At 42.5% G+C, this 25,788-nt stretch overlaps 1 long non-coding RNA gene across 1 annotated transcript in view; it reads right to left on the minus strand.

Moving 5' to 3' along the window:
• Positions 1-25,788, minus strand: part of LOC144672171 (uncharacterized) — a 312,256-nt gene that overhangs the window by 16,013 nt on the left and 270,455 nt on the right. The gene's annotated exons all lie outside the window — the stretch shown is intronic.

The following is a 25,788-nucleotide window of genomic DNA, read 5'->3' on the forward strand; positions in this document are numbered from 1 at the left end:
ATCATTTTTCGCTCCGTTCAACTCCACAAAAAAGCCTCAGCATCTCTTCAATTAGCTCAATGCATACATACCACAGCTGTTAATTGAACACTTTCTGCCTGGGAACAATAAAAGTATTTACTGCACTGACCTGTGTACAGTCTGTAGATAAACACCATGCACTCTCCTCCAGGGGACTTGTCCTGCACTCATCTCCGTGTAGACATTCAGTAGCTTTCAATCATACACACTCCTCACAAAAACTAAAATTGACTTTCATGCCCAGAAAGTCTTTCCCTGATAATCAAACACGTTTATCCTATTAATTATTTAGAAACAGGTAAAAAAAAAACATTCACAATTTATCAGTCACGCAGCTCAATTCCAAAGCATGATTCCTTTTTGAATCCCAAAACACAATTCCTTCAACTTTATTTTGATTTTATAAAATATCATTTCGGAAAATTGCATTATTCTTTAATGTCCCGAAAAATGTATTCCTTTGCTGTCTCTAAGGCCTTCTCATAAGAGTTTTTCTTTCAATTTTTCGCAACGTTCTCTGGATTCTGCTTTAGTTTCGATTTTATTCGGCGCTGACATAAACTTCATTTTTCTATTTATTTTAAATATATTTGTGTTGTCATCGAGGAAGTTTCAGCTTTGGATGTCCCATATTTAATTTTCAATTAAACATTGGTTGATTTGGACCTTAACTATTCCACGTTGAGCTCCTGACGTTGCTTACTTCCTGTGTTCTTTGTTAATAGTTGTGCTTGATCTCTTGTCAAATCTTGGAAATTAGTGCAGTTGGGCAGGTTCAACGTTGATTTTTTTTTCCCTTTCCGAAAGGACTTAAATAATTGATAAATTATCTTCTCTATTGCAAAGATATTAACGAATTACAGACAATTTCCTTTGCCCTTTTTTACATTCGTCCAGAACTTGACCTATTGCCGTTTCCTTTCACATTGTGCAAGAATTACAATAATGGAGAAAGTTTTCCTGAACAATGTTATGTTCCTCTTTTTACCGGCCTTGCACTTTACTCTGCTCCATCCCCAGTCTCTATGCTTTGCATTTCTCTGAAGTTTGCCTGCAGTTTTTATTCTATGTCTTCTTTTCACTACTATGCGTCCATATGTTCACAGTACAAAACTAGCAATTTAATAGTAAAATGAAATCAAAATAGTGCGGATGACAGAAACCTGAAATGAAAACAAAAAGTGCTGGGAATCCTCAGCCGGCCCAGCAGCATTTCTGGAGAGAGGAACAGAGTTAACGTTTCGAGTCGAATATGACTTCTTACGAACTAAAGGGAAGGAGCAATGTGATGGGTTTTTTGTCGTTGAAATGGAGAGCGGAGGGAAGGACAGAAGAAGGGTTTCCAGTATGAGGTAGAAGGCGGGAAAACTTAAATGACAAAACCGTCATGGACAGAATGCAAAAGGAGCAGTAATGGTTAGATTCTCCCTTGTTGGAGATGGATATTGTCTGGCACTTGTGCGGCGGAAAAGTTAGTTACCGCTTATCGGCCAAAAGCTGACCGTTGTGCAGACTGCAGGTGGACACGGATGGGTTTCGTGTCCGAATGCTGCCGAAGATTGTGCAATCATCACTAAAGACCCTTACTGCTGACATAATGATGAAGGGCCGGTCATTATTGAAACCAGATCAGTAGAAATTTCCTAGCATTAAACACTTACAGGAATGTAGTCATTTATTTTGGTCCCGCCCCAAACGCTGTTCTCTTTCTACCAATTTTTACTGGCCACACTCTGTACGCATTTTTGGCGTAACATTTGATTTTGGGGTTAAAATCCAACTCTAACAGCGCCTTTTTCTACGTTTGTAACGTTGCTTGACTTGTACTTTAGCTACCCAACCGTAACAATTAGTGATACGATTATGCTTAAACTGCCATCCAAATGCTGTAGCTCATCATAAAGACATGTGAACAAACCCTGTTCTACTGGAACTTCACTTTCAGATACATCACTGACCCCACTTGAACTATAACTATCCATCCAAGTATATCACCGACGTCACTTGTACTGTAACTATCCAGACAGATTGTTCAGTGAGGTCACTTGTTCTGTAATTTGCAATTCAGTTCCTGCACTGATCAGACTTCGACGGCAACACTGCATCCAGAAAAATCTCTGAACGCACTTGCAATTTTACCCCGAATTCCGATGTATCACTAAACCCACTTTTCCTGTTATTACTCTTTGAAGTATATATCACTGTCACCAGTTGTATTGTATCTAACCATCCGGATATGTCACTGAATTCTCTTGTAACAAAATGTCCAGAAGCAACACCGGCCTCACTTGCGCTGGGCCCACCAACACAGATATATCAGCAACCTCTATTGTATTGTACATACGCATAAAAACATTTTCCTGACGACATTTGTTCTATAATTACCCATACAGCATCATCGCTGATTGCAACTGAACTATAACTACAGATCCAATTAGATCACTGACGACATTGCCCTGTAACTAAGAGTCAGTCATAACGCTGGACACGCTTCTACAGTAAATACCAATCTCCGTTTCTCACTCACACCTTTAAAATACAATTACCATGCAGAAATGCCAGAGAACGTTCTTGCATGTTACCTATGCGCCCATTGTCAGGTCTGTCTGCTTGGCTATCTATCTATCTATCTTTATATCTATCTATCTTTATATCTATCTATCTATCTATCTATCTATCTATCTATCTATCTATCTATCTATCTATCTATCTATCTATCTATCTATCTATCTATCTATCTATCTATCTATCTATCTATCTATCTATCTATCTATCTATCTATCTATCTATCTATCTATCTATCTATCTATCTATCTATCTATCTATCTATCTATCTATCTATCTATCTATCTATCTATCTATCTATCTATCTATCTATCTATCTATCTATCTATCTATCTATATATCCGTCCCTCTATCTGTATATCTATCTATATCCCTCTCTATTTGTTGCCAAAATCTGAAAAAAACACATTTCAGCGAGAAAACGACGGTTTTCGTTCTACATACCTCCTGCATTCTGCCCTAACTGTTTCAAAATCATTTACTTTATATATGAGCCTGGATATATAATTAGTAATGTGTTACTGCTATGTATTATGAATAGATGTTTTACCGAACGAGGGTGTTTGGGGTTTGACTGGTTTGATATGGTTTTAAGCCAATTGTTGCCATTTGCTTTAATTCTGTATTCCAGCACTCTGACTGGCTGATACATTTCAGTTGCCAGTCGAGTTCAAAAGAGGCTGAGGGGAAAAATTACATTGAGCCAAAGATGAAAAACAGTAGGTTGTCTGCGACTTTACTCTTCAGCACATCCGCAAACATCATGCTTCTGTGTTTGACACATATTATTGATTTCTTTGATTGTATCATTCAGCATCAAATCCGTATAGTTGCTATGAATCTTTATATTCCTTTCGAAATTTTGATATATTCTGGTTGATTTAAGTTGCTGCATAAACATTTTTGTTTCCGGGACGACTCAATCTAAGTTCAAATGTCTGTTGAAAGCTTTGGTTTCGTCAATTATTAAAATGATTAATAAACAAAACAACCGAGATCAACCCGGATGCGGATCACAGTGTTTCCAGTCCATGAATGCATTTCTTCTACACAGGCTTGAGTAGTCAATATGACACCAAGGATGTTTCGAGATCTGAAAATAATTTGACAGTGCCAGTACTTGCCGCCTCTCTCTATCTTTCCCTCTCTCTCACTCAATCTCTCTCTCTCTCTTTATTTCCATTCTCAGGCTGCTGTGCGGCACGTTAGCTTTTTGACTGGACAACCAAAGTGCTTTCTGGAGCATTGGAGGTAGGTGGGAACAAGGGGGCGTAGTTTCTGCATAACGGCCAAATCGTTTTGGAATGGAATGAGGAGACATTTCTGCACTGAAATTGTTGTGAATCCTTGGAATTTCTTAGCCCAGAGGATGTTGAAAGCTTCATCATTGCATATATTTACGGTTGACGTAGAGAGATGTTTGGTCTCTCAGGGAAATAAATGACCTGGAGAGCAAGCAGTAAAGTGCGGTTGAATCCCAAGATTAGCCATGAGCATTTTGAATAGCCGAACAGGCTCGTTCAGCCAGAAGAGTTTTTCATTCTCCTATTTGTAAGCTCTAATGATAGAGACTGGATTCTGGCTGAGGCAGCAGAGCTTTCCTCCACACAGGCGTGGAAATCACTGTTACATCAATTTGGTCGCTAGCCAGATGGTCAGGGTTCAAACAATTCATACTCCTCGTATTATCTGTCATTACTAAAGATTATCTCCCTACATGTTCTGTCTCTCTCGCCTTCAAATATTCTTTCCTCACCCCATTCCTTAAAAAGTCTACCTGCTCCTCGGTCTTCTAAATTACCGTTACATCACCACATCCCATTTCCTCCCGATATATCTTTCCATCTCCCAAATCCTTTTCCATTCGTTCGTATCAGAGAGAGGGGGAGAAAAAGAGAGGGTAAGAGAGAGAGTCGGCAAGTGATTACCAGGGCGGAAATAGTGCAGAAAATGGCAATCTGGTTGGAAGAAACTCCACTGACCAAACACACGAATTGCCTCAAATGCAGGTGGCCCGGCGAGACAAAAACCAGCACAGCCGCCTTGTTGGTGGAACTGTCTGGACAGAGATTGGGAGACAGTTAGCGATTAATTTACACCAAATGATAATGTTGTGCACGATATGAATTCATTTCACTTGCTCTCTTACCTCCAACCAGTCCTGTCGGCCCATTCTGTAGCTTTGCATAGCTATCCCTGTGAGCACAGCAGCAGGAACTCGAGTCATTCACCTGGACTTTGCGAACTTACAGTATTTTTTATTTCATTCCTGGGGTGTGGGCGTCGCTGGCTGGGCCAGCATTTTTTGCCCATCCCTAATTGCCCCTTGAGAAGATGGTGGTGAGATGCCTTCTTGAACCGCTGCAGCACATGTGGTGTAGATACAGTCAAAATGCTGTTAAGGAGGAATTACGAGGATTTTGACCCAGCGACAGTGAAAGAATGGCAATATATTTCCAAGTCGGGATGGTGAATGGCTTGGAGGGGAACATCAAGGTGGTTGTGTTCCCATCTATCTGCTGCCCATGTCCTTTTAGATGGTAGTGGTTGTGGGTTTGGAAGGTGTTGTCGAAGGAGCCTTGGTGAATTCCTTCAGTGCATCTTGTGCATGGTACACACTGCTGCCACTGTGCGTCAGTGGTGGAGGAAGCGAATGTTTGTTGATGTCGTTCCAATCAAGCAGGCTGCTTTGTCTTGGACAGTTTCAAGCTTCTTGAGTGTTGCTGAAATTCCACTCATCCAGGCAAGTGGGGAGTATTCCATCAGACTCCTGACGTGTGCCTTGTAGATGTTGGACAGGCTTTGTGGAGTCAGGAGGTGAGTTACTCATCGCATGTGCCCAGCCTCTGACCTGCTCTTCTAGCCACAGTATTTAGCAATGGCAGTTTCAACACACGTTTGCTGTTGCTTTTTTTGGAAATAAGCCTAAAATCGAGCCCTTGGCAGGGAGGGATGTTGATTAGTATCCGGGCTTCACCCGCAAGTTGTTTGTATCAGAAATCGCTGGACACCAAATCCACTTTGTAATTGTAGCACAGATTTATTCAACCGTGCCACCGACTTCAACGGTTATTATGATGAGTCAGAGGAAGGCATGCATAGTGGTGTTGTCAATTGGACTGATTGTCACTGTCAGCAGACGCGGATTCGAATCCAACCCCAGCAGGTCATGGAATTTAAGTTCAGGAAAAATTTGCAATTAACTGTAATGATGAGCATGAAACCATTGTTGTAAAAAGGGTATGTGGCTCACCAATTTTTTTTAGGGAAGGAAATCTGCTGTCCTTACCTGGTATGGCTTACATATTACTTCAGATCCCCAATAATGTCGTTGCCTCTGAAATGCCCTCTGAACAAGGCAATTAGGAATGGGGAAAAACATGCTGGCCTAGCCAGCGACGCCCACATTCTGTGAACGAATAAAACTTAACTCTGAGACAGAGAGGGCTCGGATTCTGCAATGAGGGAGTTTATTGTCACAGTGTCACTGATGATTGAGAGACAGGAAGCCTCCGCTTTCAAAGGCATCGCCCGTAATTGACGAACAATTTCATTATTGTCCTTAATTATCCTTGGTTATGTTTATTCCCCAATTTTCCCTTTCTTCGCTTTATAGGGGGAACCAGAAAATAAACTAACGTGACCCAAGTAAATCGCTTCAACTGACCACTGTGTCACATTTGCAGCTTATTAAACACAGAAGTCGTTGATTCCAGTTAAAAATTCTCAGTCGCCTCTTACCATAAACTCGCAGCACTTGGAAAATGAGGATCATACATAAAGATTCCTTGGACATCTTGACGCGCTGAATTCTCCCTGTTTTCGCAATAATCAGTTTGTCACTGCTTTTGACATGTTGTGGTCATCGACTGTGCGTCACAGTGATCAAGTGACAAAAGGCCTATAAAGAGATTTATTGCTTTGTCGATCGGGGGTGGGGGTTGTGGTGGGTGGGGGTCACAGAATAATTATTGTATTGTTTTATGTTGAATATCGCAGCTATTTTTGATTCATTCTCGGGATCTAAGCCTCCTTGTTAAGACCAACTTGTATAAGCCTCTTGAGAATGTAGCGGTGAGCTGCCTTCTTGAACTCCTGCAGTCCATGTGGCGTAGGCACACCCACAGTGCTCTTAGGCAGGGAATTCCAAGACGTTAACCCAGTGACAGTTAAGGAACTTTGGTTCTTTCCAAGTCAGCATGGCATGTGGCTTGAAGGATAGCTTGCAGTTTGTGGTGATGTCAAGTATCTGCTGCCCTTCTACTTGTGGGAGGCAGAGGTTGCATATTTGGAAGGTGAACGCCAGGAATTCCCAAAGTAATGTCATAGTGCTCAATATAAATTACTCTGCAAAGTGGTTGCACAAGGGTCTTGATACAACCTGGTTAACACAGAGACCAGAAAATACCGAACGAAATGTCCGCGGTTTGATTTTAATTTTAATTTTAATTACTCGCATCTTTTGTTCCATAACATAAATTACGCAGTGATCTGGAGCGGAATTCCAATGGAACACACACCTTTATTCACTGCATTTATCGAGAAACTAAATGAACAAATCACTTTCGCATTCAGTTCTACTCCTTAAAATTTCAGTGCAATGCCCTCCTTTCTGTTAAGTCTCACTGACTATGTTTTCTGGTTACTAAGACTATGATATAAAACGCTATTGAAGATTAACCTGTAGTGAGTGTTCTGAGTTTATTGAAGAATTCTATTTGCCAATGATTTGATTGACAGACCCCGTGAAGTTTCAAAAAGTAGTTCGTTTCACTTTATATTGTTCTCTCACCGCGTTTACAGCAGTTCAATGGAAAGTTCACTGCACAATTATGGCTTTGAAATTGTTGTTAAGCTCCTTTGATGTTACAGTTTTCAGAGTTACCTAGAATTTACAGCACAGAAACAGGATATTGGATCCAACTGGCCCTGTTCTTGTTTATGCTCCACACGAGCATCCTCCAACCCCCTCTTCATCTCAGCCCAACAACATTCCCTTTCATTTCTTTCTCCATCATTTGTTTATCCAGCATCCCACTTAATAGCATCTCTGAAATAGCCTCAATCACTTACTACTTTCCACGGGTTCCACATTCTCCCCACCGTCTGGGTAAAGACGTTTCCCCTGAATTCAGACTGGATTTATCACATATTAATGGTCCTCGTTACAAAAGACCATAGGAACACAGGAGCAGAATGAGGCTTTGAGCCCTTCGAGCCTGCTCCACCATTCAATAAGATCATGGCTGACCTGGTTGTGGTCTCAACTCCACTTTCCTGTCTGCCGCCCATAGGCCTTGGCTCCATTGCCTAACAAAAATTTGTCTAACACGTCATGAATAAATTCACAGGCCCAGCCGCCACTACTTTCTGTGAAAGAGAATTCCACACACAAACGAATCTTTGGGTAAAAAAAAATCTCCTGATGTCTAACCTAAAAATGGAGGCGTCTATTTTTGTAACATATCCCCTAGCTTTGGTCTCCATCACAACAGGAAACATCCTCCGGGTATCCGCCCTATCAAGGCCCCTCAGGGACTTATGCGTTTCAATAAGCTCACCTTTCATTCCTCTAAACTCCGATACAGTTCCTGAATTCCCCTGAATTCCCGATTGGAATTATCAATGGCCAATATTCTTGAAATCCTGCCGAAATAGAGCCATCCCTCAAACATCTGCCAAAGTAAACCATTTCATAATTTTAAAGACCTCGATCAGGTCACCACTCAACCTCCCCCTTTTTAGACATAGGAGTTCCAGTGGCTTAATTCTTTCCTGATGGTTATAAGCTCGCAGTTCTGGTATCATCACTGTGAAATCTTTACTGCAGATTTTCGTGTATCGCTGCATCCTTTCCAGAATACACAGAACAGGGTTCTGTACTCTAAGCGTGGCCTAACTAATATGAGTACATGCCTAGTCTATTTTTTTAAAACAGAGGCTCAGTGCGTGACAGCACTTTGACCTGTAATAAACAGGAAAACTGCAGAGAGCTGTCAACCTCGGCATCATTTTCCAATCCCTTCGGCGTATCTACAAATAAACAGAGTGGCATTCAGTCTACATACTTCAGACGTCCTTCTCACTGAAAGAAGCAGAGCGAGTTCTCAGTGAGATTCGGATCGGGGCTCAGAGTCTGACCGTCTGAAGTCACGGACAATGAGCTTGCTTGGTGTGTTTGCGTTGTCCCATCTCTTCCAGGGTAAGTTATCCAGCCTTGTTCAGATAGAGTGGAGAAGGGTTTGGGGAGAGTAAATAAGGAGAAACTGTTTCTACTGGCAAGAGGGTCGGCAACCAGAGGGACACAAATTGAAGAGAATCGGGAAAAGAACCAGAGGGGGAGACGAGAAGATTTTATTCTAACTTTCTTCTAACTGTGATTTGGAAGGCGCTGCTGAAAGAACGGAAGAAGCGGATCCAATAAGAACATTCAAAAGCGGACTTGAATAAATACTTGAAGGGGTAACATTTGCTAGGATATGGGTGAAGGAGCGGTGTCGCGGTGAGAGCGGGGACAAACTGGACAGATGTTTCAAAGTGCCAGCACTTCGAAAGGACGAATGGCCTCCGCCTGTCTTCTACGGCTCTATAAGATGTAATTCAACGTGCAAGTTCAATTTAAAACTAGAACGGATGCATTGAGCAAAGCGGGTAATGTCGCCTATCAGTCAGGAACAATGAATGGAATTAATCCGGGACGGAATCCTTCCCCAGATAATAGATGTGAATTGGCTCCATTGACATTATTGGCGATTGAGGAAAGGAGAGAGTTTCAGGTAGATCATTAGAGGACGTTATAGGCTCTTGAATAAAATAAAGCGCCAAAAGCTAGTTCAGAGTGTTAGGCAGAAATAAAGGGATACAGTATAGGGATACGGTAATAACTTATTGAAGGGAATCAATACTTAAAATATCCAAGCAGGCAAAACCTGCTTACGTAAGCAGTTAACAGTTAATGGCCAGGCTGGAACTGAGAGAAATCTAAACCTTGCACATTCTCAGGGCTTGTGAGTATCAGCAAGGCCATATTGGACGAAGAAGAATGTGAATACGATAGATTGGGAATTTTGGGAGTCAGACTGGAGCCTTAGGCTGGAAAACAACTAAGATTGAGCCTGTTTACAGCAGATAGGGAAAGAACAGATGGTCCTAGTTTAGGTACGAGGGAGGTGAGGCCTGGGTGAGAAACAAATAGGGACATACAATGCATGTACTTGTAACCAGACTTGTCAGTTTAATGTAAACCTATATGTTGACAAGAGTGAAACCTGGAAACTGTTCTTGTGTGACCAATAATGTTTAAATATGGTGAACACATGTAGTTCAGCAGAGTACTGTCTCAAGCTGTATTGAGACGGTGCTCTACTTGCAATTGCTCGGATAAACGATCGTAACCTGTACCTGAGTCTCCTGTGGCCCGTTCATCAAAGTCACCACATCGAGAGGAAGAGGAAACGAAGGGTGGACTACAGAAAAAATGAAGTTGTTGGTAAATTTAGATTGAAGCAGTTCTTTTAAGTTATTAACTTCACAAAGCTCCCAAGTTGTATCCCAGTGATTCAATCAGATTTCTTAGTGAACGGACTCGTATTGTGCCTTTGAAAAGGCAGGGATAAACCAGCGCAACTAAGCGCTTAATCAGGCCCATTGTAGTTATGCGCAGGACGGGTGTTCAATTTTGCGATATGGACTACTTTATGAAATTGATTTTATCTCCTCCCTATCGGGGTGTATTCGTTAGAGGCTGATTTCGGGGCAGGGTCCGGGGTGGTGGGCTGCACCATAAAATGAGGTGACCTTTGTTTTTTCTCCCTTGTTCAGTTATTGTGTCTCAGCCTGTCTTGTCCCAGTCTCCGCTGGTTCAACACTCCTTGCGGGGAGTGGCGCTAAACTGAGCTGCCACATGGAGAGCTCCGTAGTTGACTATGTATTCTGGTACAGGCAGCGGGAGCGAAACGACATGAAGCTGGTTTACGGAGCGAGAAAGAACATCTCAACAGCTTCCAGCAAATTCACTGCTCATTGCAGATATCCGGAGAAATTATTCTGGAATGTATTACTGTGTAATCGACAATTACTAGAACCTGGCCCGCATATTCAGAAGTGGCTCCCAGGTAGTGATTACAGATACATTGCACCATTATTCCATTGCATTGGGCATTTCTACATCAATTTGAGGTATCTTGATTGAACTGTTAATGGGGTTTATGTTTCACTTGCCAAATTTAGCGGTTCCCCACACAGTATTTTATATTGTTGTAGGTGTCCACCGGTCCCTGAGGGAAGCGGGACAGGTAGATAACGTGGTTAAGAAGGCATATGGGATGCTTGCCTTTATTAGCCGAGGCATATAATATAAGGAAGGTTATGTTGGAACTGTATAAAACGCTGGTGAGATCACAGCTAGAGTCTTGCATGCTGTTCTGGAATCCGCATTTTCGGAAGGATGTGATTGCACTAGAGAGATTGCAGAGGAGATTTACCAGGATGTTCCCTGGGCTGGCGAGTTTTAGTTGTGAGGAGAGATTGGATGGACTGCAATCTGTCCTGCCTGGCTGACAAACACTTAACAGTAATTAATATAAACGAAATTTGTGAGTATTTCAGAATATATGGCTTCGTTAAGGACAGTCAGAACCGGTTTGTGAAAGTGTAAACATGCTAAACAAATGTAATAGAGGTTTATCTTTCACGAAGTTTCGGAATGGACAGTTAAAGAGATAACGGTAGATAGAGCGTGTATGGATTTCCACATGGTCGTCCTGTGTCTCGCAAGATGTTTGATGGAAATAATAAAGCATCCAGTGTAAAGGGGATGTAGGAAGAGGGACTTAAGCACAGATACAGACTCGGGGAACTGACTATCCCTCATGTTGAGGGTTGGAAGTGCTGCATTCCGGTGAAGGCTTTAGGATAAGTTTGGAATTGAAGTAAGAATGTTGGGAGAGAGGTGGTTAATGAGAAAAGCTTTGAATTAATTTACCAAATAGTCAGCAGAAGTATGGAGACCCTCGTTGCCTAATTCTGCACCCGACACCGTATTGGTCATTGTTGAATAGTTCTATTGGAATTTACACTGTTTGGAATTTTTCCAAGGCAGACACTGTACGTAATATATTCTGTCAAAAAAAGGATTTAAGTTTATGACGTAATAAGGTTGTAGAAATTAAAGGCTTTGGGAACGTCTTGCTCTAGTAGCTAATTCAGAGACATTGCCAGCAACGCGAAGGGACAGACCACTTCACACAAAAGTTCATGAACATATTTTGCAATTTCAGTAAAATATTTAACATGATTCTTGCCGTCATTCGTGTTCCTGATAAGTTACTTGAACCATTGACGTTGTGCAGTGTTTCTGGATTTACTGTGCGACTAATAACGTTACATGTTCTTTTAGTTATGACAGTTAACCACACATCCGCCCAGAGATGTCATTTCATAATTCAAAAGTCCTGAATTATCTCCGCTACCTTCTTCCATTGCCTCATTTGAAAATGAATCTTTGTTTGTAGCTCCCAGGATCTCCGGACTGTCCCGTTACTTGCTTCTTTTGAGAATTGCTTCCTGTTGAATCAGACCTCAGTGCAGACATGGCCCTGAGGGAAACTATGCGTGGGAATCTCAGTCACTGTGATTTCATACTGCGCAAGTCCCACTCAATGGAGTGAAGCAAACGACCCCCGTGATCACGGATCAACGGGAGTATCTGTCACTGTAGAACTGCACTTAGAACCATGTAATAATGGAACGGTTACGGTATTGGAAGAGGTCGCGTTTCCCATCTTGCCTGCGTAGACCGCAAAACCAGCCTCCCTGGGAACCACCTTAGTCTGGGGATCAACTGGACGGTTAGACCTGAATGGGCACGTTTCATTGGGGGTATCTGTCAGTGTAGAGCTATGCAGAACAACCTGCGAGGAACATCTGATCCAGTGTATCATGTATCATGGGAAGTCTTAGCTTGTGATCAAATGATCGATTTGTTTGGAATTTGTTTCTCCAGCTGGAGTGGGGACGCCTGATGCTGGTGTCTATGCATTATGGAAAGCAGAAACTCAGAAAGTTCTGGGAATTCTCAAAAGGTCGGGCAGCATTTGTAGAGAGAGAAACAGAGTTAATGTTTCGAGCCAAATATTCGATTCAAAATCTCAACTCTGCCTCGCTCTCCACAATTATTGCCAGAGTTATTTGTTTTTATTACTAAGAGAATGCTTCCTTGTAGAGCTGAGCTCAGTGTGATTCCTGAACGAACACCTGACTCCAGTGACCATTTATTACTGGAAGTGTTTGTGACTGTAGATTTATAGGTAGGGCGTGACAGGAAACTGAACAGAAATCCTGATCCGAGTGAGGATGTATCAGTGGGAGCGTTTATCATTGTGAATTTGTACTGAGAGTGGGTCGTTAACTGCAGTGGATGAAACTGACCCCTATGATGGTGTGCCACTGGGAATGACTGTCATTTTAGCATTGGACAGAGTGTCGGTCTCAACTGATGTGAAGCAAGTCATCTACACGTTAAATCATTGTTTCTGGCGACTGAACGCCCTGGATGTACTTTTGTATTCTGTTATCGATGTGAAAGGGGATGCTTTTCGCAGTTGGTTGACGTTTGGCAATAAGTTTATAAACTGTAATTTTTTGATGCTGTTTTGTTCTCTAATCAAACCTACTTTTAACTATTGACTAACAGGTAAGCAACAGAAGAACAATGTTGATCTACTTAGTTCATATTTAAAATATGCATTGTTCGCATCAGTAGAGTTATTCTAAAGATTGTTGTTGTTTTGGTGCTTACACGTCAGGCCGCTAGCCCTGGCCCAGTTCAGAAAAGTCAGCGAATTTAGGCTTACGAGTGCTTAAGTATATTATCTTTCCAGCACAGGGTGTAAAGTAGGAACTGGTTCTTAATTATATCAGCTTTGTGACTGATTAAGTTTTCCTGAACCAGTTCGTGTGCCTGATAAAGAGTGTCGACACTTGTGACCTGCACGTCATTCGCTTTCAATTCAGTGAGGTCTGTCCCTGCGGGGAGACACTCCTAGAAATGCGGGAAATAGATTTCATGTTTTCTCAACGCAGGAAAAAGCGAGAGGAGAGTAAAAATGACGTTAGTAAGCCGATAATAGTGAAATAAATAGTACACTACATCAATAAATATCGCTTTCAAATATTATCAAATAACTGAAAACGCCATGTTTTAGAAATATCCAGTCTCCCGACTTTCTAGGTAAATACATTTCTCTGGAGTTCACTCTTGTATTCAATGGAGACTGTCCTACATTAATTAACTTCACATTCCATCTTTCTCACATAGGGAAGTGTCATCCTCACTTTTCTACCTCTCAATCTCTTTGATATTTAAAAGTTCGCCAATTGATTATTCCTCAGCTGCCTGTTTTATAGAGATTAGAGGCACAGCCAGTTATTTTTCCTGACAGTTGTCATCTGTCGGATATGACATTATTCTTGAGAATGATATTTGCACACCTGGAAAGTTTCGATCTCGATTTCGTAATATGAAGGCCAGAAATGTAGAAAGAACACTAAACGTAGTATAGTCCGGGTTCCATAAATATTTTAACATAATCTTTCCGATTTTATTCTACTTCATCTATAAATGAGCCCCAGTGCTTTGATCGCATCTTCATTGTCTTGTTAGCCCTCATTTCTGGCTTGAATCACTTGTGAATCTTTTCCCCCAAAACCCTTTTCCCCATTGTTTACTTTATGAATTGTTTCCCTCATTTTACCTTAAATATTTTCCACTTTGTATTAATAATTCTTACAACTCTTACTTGAGAGGCAATTGCTCCCTTTCAGATTTCCCTTTCTTTTCTGGATGTGAATCCTCAACAGCTGTTTATTATTCTCCCGTTGTCCCACGAAGTTTCTTGCCTTAGAGTTTGAAGTTGCTCCCTGGATGCCCACTGATATTTCGACCTTTGCCAGTCCGCCCTCTCTGCGCCAAAGACAAGAAATTGCCCTTAAACTGCCATGAGTCTGGATCTTTCGTGACCTACAGCATTCGTTCTTTCCCCAGCCAGATTCCTTCGATCACCTCCCGCGCTTCCCTTTTCGAAGACCCCATTTAAAATGTATTATTTTGTTTTGGTTTATCTATAACCCACTTTGGAAACCTTTTCCTCATTACTGGCTGTGCATTGCTCAGGTTTCCTGCTTCAACCAATGTTTTTCCAGTATTTTGATGACTGTGTCACTCCCATTCCCGTCTTTCGCCCAGGCTTGCCTTCACATGATCCGTTTCTGAGCATTCCTTTCCTTCCTCGCCTTTTCCATCTCCATTTCAGCAATACCAGACATCGAAGTCAAGAACTACCTTGACTATGCACCCTGAAACCCTGCTTTTGTAAAGACTCAATCCTCCAAGTTTCTCTGTCTCATCTTCTTCTATAGCTGTGGTGACACCTTCCACATCTGTGTTACCCAAGTGAAGCATTTTCCTCCTCAGCAGAGGTTTGGCCCCTTCACTGCGATAACCTGGCCCAACCGTGTCCATTCTATTTTCCAGCTTTGCTGCCCTCCCAGCCAGAAACTGCAGAGGGAGCTCTTGTCCAGAGAGATTTTCTTTCCACTCTGTCTTCTGTTGAAAGCTTCTCTCGCTGTCAACAGAGCTTCTTCTAGATCTTTTCACACAGTCAAACAAATCTTTCCTCTGAAAGTGAGAGAGAAAGTAAATTGGTTAGAAAATATCAGAAGCTTCAGGTGAAAAGAAGCACAGCAAGAACCAAAACTTCATTTCTAATTTTCACACATAATCTCCCTGCACCTGCCAATTGTAAGCAAATATCATCTCCCAATCTGCATGTGTGCTCATCTAAACCTAATCTGACCTCAAGTAAATTCTATTCCGTCCCGAAATATTGTTGACCATCTCTCAACGGGCATTCATCTCAAAGCCTTCTACCATCATTTAAACTCATTTGAATCCCTAAACTTTCATTGTCCTGCTCTCAATGTATGTTCATCAAAAACTCTTCTCTTAGCATGTAAGTGCATGTAAATCCCTAAATATCCTTGTGCTTCCCCTTCTCTGTACCTGAACCAACCATGAAAGGTTCTGAGACTTTAGTGTTATTCTAAATCTCTCCTCTTGCACATCCCTTATCTAAATTGGCTCAACGTTGCCTCCCGTGCCTTTAACGGCTTTGACTCTAAGCTCTAGAATTAGTTTCCGAAGCATCTCCGCCTCTCTAAATCTCTTTCCTGTTTTAAAATGTCCCTTAATCACTGGTTTTTATCAAGTTTCCGGCCATCTGATCTCATATATGCTTGTGTAATTCAATGTTAAAGTATTCAGCAAAAATCTGTGCGAAATGTTGTTTTTGCTAAGCACCTAGGAACATAGGAACAGGATAAGGCCATTCAGCCCGTCGTGCCTGCACCGCAATTCAGTACGATCATGCCTGATCGAACACTTCAATGTCGTTTACCCACAGTATCCCCATAACTCTTTACGTTGGTGTTAATCGTAAATCTATCAATCTGAGGGTGTTTTGCTGCTTTAAATACACTTTAAAAATGTAAACTGTTGTTACCCAGATCCAACAAGTTCTCAGAGAACAGGCACTAAACTGAATGTATACAGATTGAACTCAATCTATGCTGTACCATCAATTGTCCTCACGGCAGGAACAGAATTATTTACATCAAGATTAAAGCTCCCTTTGCACTTCCCAGTCGAATAGCCCAGGGAAAGAGTGTGGCTAAAATGCAGAGAAGCGCACCCTGAATCATATCCAATTAAACACTTCTATGAAATGTAAAAGGGCTTCTGTGAACTGAAGAGTTTATTTCCTTGCGCACGGTCACCTCAAAGCATTCCATTAGAAACAGCACTGTTAAAACACAGAGAATCCGCTCTATGCTCTCCTCTTTAACACTAAATCTCAAAATGTACAATGCAGGTAAGATGCGTATTAATCATCCTTCTACACTCTAAGATCATAAACCATCGCGTAAATACAGATTAATCTTCCCGAAAAATGCCACAACAACAATGCCCTGAGCAAGGGTTCAATTCTGATTAAAACTCCATTTGCACCGTTCCATCAAATTATGCAAGAACAGTTGAAGCACAGGTTAGATACAGAGTAAATCTCCCTCTGTGCACTGTTCCCCAAAACACGCCCATGTAAGTTACAACAGGGATTAGATACAGAGTAAATCGCTCTCTATACACTGTTCGACAAAACGCTCCTATGGAAGGTACAACAGAGATGAGATGCAGAGCAAATCTCCCTCTATACACGGTTCCCCGTACACTCCCATGGAAGGTACAAAAGGGTTTTGTTACAGAGTAAATCTCCCTCTATACACGGTTCCATGAAACACACCTATGGAAGGTAGAGCAGGGGTTAGATACGTGGCGAATCTCCCTCTACACTTTTCCAAAAAGTATCCCTTGGATATTTTGCAGGTGTTAGATATAGCTTAGGTACAGAGGTACATCTGTCCCTTCAAATGCTGCCAGGAATGATACAGAACTAGATAGATGCAGTGTAATGTTCCATCCGCTCTCGATGACAATTACAAGGGCAAGTAAAGCATGGCTTTGATGCAATGTACAGTTCACATTTAAATGTCACAGCATCATATCATGGACAGGTATAGCTTGGTGATACGCCGATTACAATAACTTTAGCACTTCCCCCATTACATTTATGGCAGCTACAGCTGGGTACACAAAGAATTACAATGCTTCCTTTACACTATCTCAAGAACATGTCAGGGCAGGTAGAGTACCGCGTAGGCACACAGCAATGTTGTCTATATTTTGTCCCATCAAACACCCAGTTCAGTTGCAGAACAGGTGAGATGAAAAGTAAACATACCTGGGAGCTCAAAGTTCACTTTCGTGGAAAATCAAAGAAGATCTTGGATAGAGAAGATATCTCCCGCCGTGAAGTCCCAACAAAGAAAACCAAGGAGTGCTAATCTAACTCGGGTGGATTAAGAGGAAAGCTCACTCCACACTGTTCCGTCAAACCCCGCAGGACAGGTACAGCACGGGGTTAGATGCTGAATAATGCTCCCTCTACATCGTCCCCATCAAACTCCCCCAGGACAGGTACAGTACAGGTGTAGATACAGAGTAAAGCTACCTTTGCAGTGTCGCCAGCAAACATTCCCGGGACAGGTGCAGCACCGAGATAGATACAAATAAAGCTCCCTCTACATTGTCCTCATCAAACACTCCCAGCACAGGTAAAGCACAGAATTATATACAGAGTAATTCTTCCTCAGCACTGCCCCCATCAGACACTCGCAGGACAGATACAGCACTGGGTTATATACAGGGCAAAGGCTCCTCTACACTGCCCCATCAAACACTCCCGACTAGATACAGTGGAGGTTAGATACAGAGTAAATCCCCCTCGGAAATGCCCCATTGAACGTCGATATGATCGGCATCGAAAGGGTTGGATATAAAGTCAAGCTCCCTGTAAACTGCCCCATGAAAAACCCCAGGACGATTACAACCCGTTTGAGACACAGAATAAAGCTACTTCTATATTCTTCCATTAACATTCCCATGAATGCTCAAGCAGAGCTTCAATATAGGTTCAAACTGATTGCATAATGCCACATCAAACGATCCTAGATGAAGTACCACTCCACGGTCAGCACAACAATGAAAAGGACTTCGTAACAGGCTGCATCACCAAGTAGGGTCAAACTTGGGTCCCAGGGGATGTGTCCAGTCACTGGTATTCATAACAAGCACTCATGACTGAGTCCAATTCCCCAAAGAGAGATCTTTGCCTGAGATAATTCCAAAGTGAATGGGTGACTGTGTTTGGTGGACTCGAGTGGGGCTGGATCCACTTCTGCACCTGCTGCTCCATAAGAAGTGATGCAAAGACATTTGCCATCTCTCCAAAACTGTCCTCAGCTCTTTTCAACTCGAACAATTCTGAGGCGTGGAAATCGCAACTGGCAAATGAAGAGACACAAACTAGGTAAGAATAGAATTTGCCAGCCTTATTAAAATATTTTACGTATCATACCGCCTCCTGCATTCAGTCTGCTACTTGTCTGCTCTTCCTACTCTGTTAAACATTGAAGAGAGCCAGCTAGAAGCGGTTTGAAGATGTTTTGAGATTCTCTACCATCTGTCCAGATCCCCATGTTTACTGCCTGGGTCACGGAGAATGTTTCATCAATATTGTGTAGTATTGTCCCCTTGTTTTTCTTACAGTTAATTTAGTGGCGATTGTGATTCCGTCCAGCAGAAAGTGTGGCCTCTCCAACTGCACCACGTGCTACCTAGTGGCCATGGCAACGCCGGGTCTACTGGTCATTATCACCGAGGTCATACTCTTTCAGATTAATTATTATTATTCCCCCATGAGCTACCTGGACATCACCCCTGTGTGTAGTGTTCGCGCTGTCCTGATTGGTGCAGCAACAGAATGTTCTGTTTGATTCACCGTCACTTTGCCCTTTGATAGATATGCGGCTCTCTGTTGCAGGAAGGTGAAACTGAAATATTGGCGCGAGAAAACTATGGTTCCGGTTCTAGCAACAACCTGAATTCTACCTTGTTTAAAAAACGTCCCCGCCTACTTTATATATGAAGCTGGAAAGACATTCGGCAATGTGCTGTTTTTTTTTATGATGAAGACAAGTTATTTCACTGAGGCCGGATGGGTGGGGTTTGACTGGTTTGAAACAATTTTAACCCCACTGTTGCCATTTGTTTTAATTCTGTTTTTCAACGCTCTGACCGTCAGATATATTTTAGTCGCCAGTCGAGTCCATAAGGGACTGAGAGGCCAGAGCAAGGGAGATTCTCACAGCGACCCAGAGGAGGAGAGCAGAAGGAAGTCTGTGGTTTTACTTTCCACCATATCCGGAAGCTTCATATTTCTATGGTTGACACATATAATCGATTGTTTAGATTATGTAATTACAGGGTCGGATCCCAATAATTACGGACGAATCTTTTTATAATCATCGAAAAGTTGGATGAATTCTGATGGATTTAAGTTGCTGCATGAGCACATTTATTTTTGGACGATTCATCCTAAGTTTCGACAGCAGGTAAAACTATGCTGAAATATCCGGTTATATTAAAAATTCCATCCATTAATAAACAAAAGAACAGAGAGCTGGTGTGGATCCGAGCGTATGTTCTCCATCAAGCTAATAAAAGGCAGCAGACACATGGGAACACTGCCACCTGGGAGTACCCCTCCAAGCCACTCACCATCCGGACTTGGAATTATATCTCCATTCCTTCGCTGTAGCTGGGTCAATATCCTGGAACTCCTAACCTAACGACACGGTGGGTGCGCCTATACCACAGGGACTGCTGTGGTTCAAGAAGGCAACTCACCACTAACTTCACAAGGGGCAATTAGGGATGAGCAATAAATGCTGGCCCCGCGGCGCCCACGCCCCATGAATGAATGAAAAAGGGCGCATACTCACATGAACTGAATAACACGTGGAATAAGCAGGGGTCGAAACCAACTTAGCGGTGTGAATCCTTCTCTCACTCTAACTTCCATTTTAAGACTGAAGTGGGGGTTATTTACTGGAATAGACAAAGGGGTTGTGTGTCTGTGGAAAAAACAAGGGTTCACAGTTTTTTTTATTCGTTAAGGGGAGATGAGCTAATCTGGCTGGGCGACAGGTGAACCAGGTGGGTTATTACGACAATGGCTGCACAATCATCATTTGTCTTTTCGTTCAGATTTTTGTTCAAATCAAATTGCAGCATCTTTCGTAGTGGGATATGAATCCGGTCCCCAATGACTACGCTGGGTCTCTGGGTTAGCAGGAACAATGACATTACGCCACCGCCTCCCCTAGCTGTTGACATATGTGGCTCCTGGGTGAACACGAAACAAAAGCCTGGTATTCATATTGCTTCTATTTTCATGTTTTTTTTAAACAAAACGATACTATCCCTGGTGGACTGGGATATGTCGATTTTGCGGAATGTAGTTTTGGATTTAGTTATGCCCCATCTGTTTTAAATTGGCTAGAATTGAAATTGGGGAAGACCCTCGGAAAAAATAAAAGCTGGGGTGAAATGTACTTTAACCCCATTCCCTCACCCAATCACAACCAGAGTTGGAGAGGAAATTAGTTTTTTTTTCATGGAAATGCTGCTGGAAAGGGCGGTGGAAGCAAATTCAATTGCAGCTTTCAAAAGGGGAATTGGATGAATATCGAAGGGGGACATTTTCAGGGCTATCGGGGAAAGAGTGAGAAGCAGGTGGGACTAATTGGATGGAACTTTCAAGGAGCTAGCACAGACAAGGGAGGCCGAATGACTCATTTATTTATCATTTCTGGTTTTATTCTTGTGGCCGCCCTGTCGAGTTCTGGTTGTCGGCAGAGAGACAGAGTTTATTTCCCGCCACCACAGTCCCAACGCCACCTATGTGTGGAAAACCTTTTTCCATCTCATTGGGGAATATCAAGCAGTGAAAACCTTGATCAAACTATTTCTAATATGCTCTCCCGATGTCACTAAGTGAATTACAGAGGGTTTAGAATGTCCACTCCTGGATCGGTGAGTTCTTCAATACTCAGTAATATTCCTGACTCAAATGTAATCGCTGCAAAATCTGAAAATGGATCAAAAATAATTACGAGTAGCAATATGAAGCTTAACGCACCCCATAGGATAACATAACTTTGGGCTGGGGGGGGGGGGGCATTCGGCCCATTGCGCCTGTATTGACGCTTTGAAAGTGAAACCCAATTCATCCCACTGAACCCTGTTCTTTCCCCCATAGCCCTGCAAACCTTCCTCTTCAAGTATTTATCCAATTCCCCCTCTTGAAGGCTCCTGTTGAATCTGCTTCCACGGCCCTTTCAGGCGGGGCCTTCCAGATGAAATAACTCGCCGTGTACAGAAATCAATTCTCCTCATCTACCACCCACGGAGCGCAGAAACACTAATGCTATGTTAAACATTTATACATGGTGCTTCGGTATCAGCTGCATTGTTTTGTCCTAATGCGGGTACCGCACTTTGGGAAGGATGTCAAGGGCCTTGGAGAGGCTGCTGAGGGATACTTTCCCAGAATGGGACCAGGGATGGCGGGCCTAGTTCATGTGGAGCAACTGGAGATGCTGGCATTGTTCTCCATTCGAGGCAGGGAAGGTTAAGGGGGAGATTGAATCCAGGCGTTCAGAAGCACCAGGAGGTTTGGATATTGTAGATAAGGAGAAACGGTTTCCACTGGCAGGAGGTTGCGTAACCAGAGGGGCACAAATTGAAGAGAATCGGGAAAAGAACCAGAGGGGTAGATGAGTAGTTTTTTTACACAGCGAATTCTTCTGTTCTGGAAGGCGATGCTTGAAAGGGCGGTGGAAGCCGATTCAATAGGAACCTTCAAAAGGGGGAATTGGATAAATGTTTGAATGGGAAACATTTCAGAGTTATGGGGAAGAGGGGGCGGGTGTGGTACTAATTGGATGGATATTTCAAATGGCCTCTTTCTGTGCTCGATCAGTTTGTGATTCTGTGATTTCTATGGGAGCTTCAAATTCCTTGGGAAGTCCCAAAGTTTTCATAACCAATGTGGTGCTTTCGAAATGTAGTCATTGATATAATGTAGGCAAAGGAATTGAAAGATTAGTCGGGGAATTAGATAAATAAAATATAATTGAAACTCTTGAATTAACCAGTCATTTATTTTAAACTGGTTGCCGTTTGTGAAGGGTTTATGGCGTCCAATCTGATTACAGGTCAGAGTGTTCTATGTAACCATGAATTACCTCTCTCCCTCCCTCCCTTTCTCTCCCCCTCTCTCTATCTCTCTCACACACACAGGTCAGAATGTTGCATGTATATTAATGGATGTTCTCACTCACACCCACACACACAGGTAAGGACGTTGTATATGTTAATGATAGTACTCGCTCACTTACACACTCACACACGCACACACAGGACTGAATATTGTATATATTAAGGAATGTTCTCACACACACATACGCAGACACACACATGTCAAAATGTTTTTTATGTTAAAGAATGTTCTCAGCCACTTACACACACACACACACACACACAGGTCAGAATATTTTATAGACTAATGAATACTCTCACACACACACAAACAGACACACACGTCACAATATTGCATATATTAATGAATGTTCTCACTCAAACACACAAACGCACACACACACACAAACACACAGGTCAGAATGATATACATTAATGAATTGTCTTATTCACTCGCATACACGCACACACACACACGCACATGTTAGGGTGTTCTATATTTTAATGATAATTCTCTCTTTCCGCCCTCACACACACACACACACACACACACAGAGGCTGTGAGGATCGGAGTCCATCTGCCCTTCTGCTCCCTCCCTCCTCGGAAGAAATAGACTCGGCATCCGCCACTGTGTCCTGCCTGGTGACTGGCTTTAAGCTGGGTTGCGTGCGCGTCCTCTGGGTGGTAAAGAGTCAGAGAGCGGCGTGAGGACAAGCCCTGTTTCTGGACAGCGATCAAATTTACAATCTAAACAGTTACCTCAGAGACCCGGCCACTGACTGGAAGAAGGGCTCCAGATATTCCTGCAGTGTCAGCCATCGCTCCCTGAATTCACCCCTTCTCAACACCATCGGCTCCAGCGGTTGTTCGCTCTAAGAGGCTGCTGGCCGGCGTTACAGTTTGATTAATGCATGACATTTCATGCAGTGACACAGATTCTTCAACGTGTGAACAATGGGCCTTTTTTGCAATATAATCGCAATGTCAGATTTTGGCGAACAACACGAATTTCAAATGACATCAGAAACGAGCGAAATGATTATCTGACCTTGTGACACGAAATTTCCCGTGGAATTGTTCCCAGTGTCCTATGTACAAAGTTTCGCTGTGCAGAATGGGGCTAGATTCCCCCTTTTAGACACCGACCATAGTGTGTTTGTGAACTTGTGTCACACAGCTTCTAATGAACATCAAATGCTGATATGAAAATAAATTGGTCGATCATTATTCAGCACTTAATGGAACATGGAGGCGATTGACAGTGAATAATTTACAGTTCAGACAATAAAGCATAGAATTACATAAAAGGACAAAACAGAAACAGAACTGCATAGAGTAACAGCACAGAAACATGTAACTAGACAATTCTCCTCGGCCACTCCCTGTGGGAGCAGGTTCCACATTCTCCCCACTCTCTGGGTAAAGAAGTTTCTCCTGAATTTCCCATTGGATCTTTTTGCGACCATCTTTTTCAGATGACCAATATTTTCCAAATTCTGCACAAGACGAGCTACGATTCCAATATGTGCCTTGTTAAAACATTTCATTATCTTAAAGACCTCTGTCAGGTCACCGCTCAATATTTTACCTTTTTTTAGAGAGAAAAGAGCTCCAGCCTTTTCACCTGTTCCTGGTAGTTATAAGCTCTCAGTTCTGGGTCACCGACAATGAGGTTCCTCGGTGCCTGTGCATTTTCCCATCTCTGCCACGGGGAGATATTCCGACAGGTTCAGATAGAATGGAGATGGGTTTGGAGAGCGTAACTAATGCGAAGATGTTTCCAGTGGCAGGAGGGTCAATAACCAGAGGGACACAGTAACCAGTGGAAAAAGTTTTTCCTTATTAACTGTATCAAAAAAATTAATGATTTTGAACATCTGTGCTAAATTTCCCGTTAAAGTTTTCTGCTCTAAGGAGAACAATCCCCGCTTCTCCAGACTCTCCACAATAACTGAAGTCCCTCACCCCGGGTCCCATTCTGTTGAATGTCCTCTGTGCCCTCTCCAAGGCAACTTTCCCTAAAATGGTGTCCAGAATTGGACACAATGCTCCAGCTGGGGTCTGACTTACAATGTAGAAATTTCTCTTGTTATGTTTTCCTCTATTAATGAAGCCGAGGTTTCCCTATGTCTTTCAGCGGCCATGTATACTGGTCCTGCCACCTTCAGGGATTAATGTACATGCGCCATACGCCTGATGAGTGTGAAACTCGGTCAGTTCCTTATAACCCAATTTCACTGACCTTCATCACACGAGGTTAATGTTAAATCAGACTGCTGATATCACCAACTGATAATAAAAATGAACTGGATTTTACCAGGAAAATAGAGATTGATAAAGGAGATGCCGGGAAAGGAAGGAGGAGACGGGGGCAATGAGCTAGAGTCACGTTCCTGCAGACACATCGCTTTTCCCAACAATCTCATCTCTTCACTGTTTTATGCTCATAAACTTATTCTGTGGGGAACTAATCTCAAACCTGTTCCTCATCCGGTGCTTGGAAGGATGGGGGAAGTATCCCTAAGGGAAATCGGATTATTAAATTGATTTGGATGAACGTGAACGTGTTACAGGACCATTGGGAAAAGGTGGGATTAATTGAATATCCTTTTTCTCTGCTGTATCAATCTATGAATCTAAGATGTCACACAGGAACTGAAGGCAAGCCGAGAACGTGTTTACATAACAAAGTCTCCCTCTCGGACAGAGGACATCTTTCATGTATTTCAAATCATTGAATGCACTTTTTACTTACCTGGTATAGATACATAAAAGCATATGTACACAAGTATATCTATATCTCATGTATTATATATGTAGAGGCAAATACACACGCACATATATAAACACACGTGCAAACACACATACACAGATGTACAGACACATATATATATATACACAGGCACACATATATATATACACACAGACGTCCGCGCGCTCGCCCACACAAACACACAGACACACTCACAAATATTTATTATATGCATCCATAGTTATCTGTTTATCTCTTGAAGGAGGTTAATTCGTAGATTGAAAATTCTTAGTATCTAGTAAATTATTCTAACTGATTCGTTGAATAAAAGCCTCCATTGAACAGATCACCAACTCACCTGCCCCTGTCCCTGCTGCTTTGGGGAATTGTGCCGATCGATGTCGAATAATTGCCTGGACCTCCCAGTTGAACAATACAAGTGCAGGGACCGCCGCTTCTCCAGGATTCCCTCGACACTATGACGTGACTTCTGATACTGCAGTTCCCGTCCACCTCCATTCTACTGGGATCTCTCGGTCCCTCGGTGACCAGGCCGGAAATATTCCTGAAAATAGCAATCTGGTTGGATGAAACTCTACTGATCAAACACACTAAGGACGCGGTTGCCCTCAAATGCAGCTCACCCGGCGGGACGAACACCAGCACAGCCGT

The sequence above is a fragment of the Cetorhinus maximus genome, chromosome 36 (assembly GCF_964194155.1).
Source record: "Cetorhinus maximus chromosome 36, sCetMax3.hap1.1, whole genome shotgun sequence".
Taxonomy (NCBI): domain Eukaryota; kingdom Metazoa; phylum Chordata; class Chondrichthyes; order Lamniformes; family Cetorhinidae; genus Cetorhinus; species Cetorhinus maximus.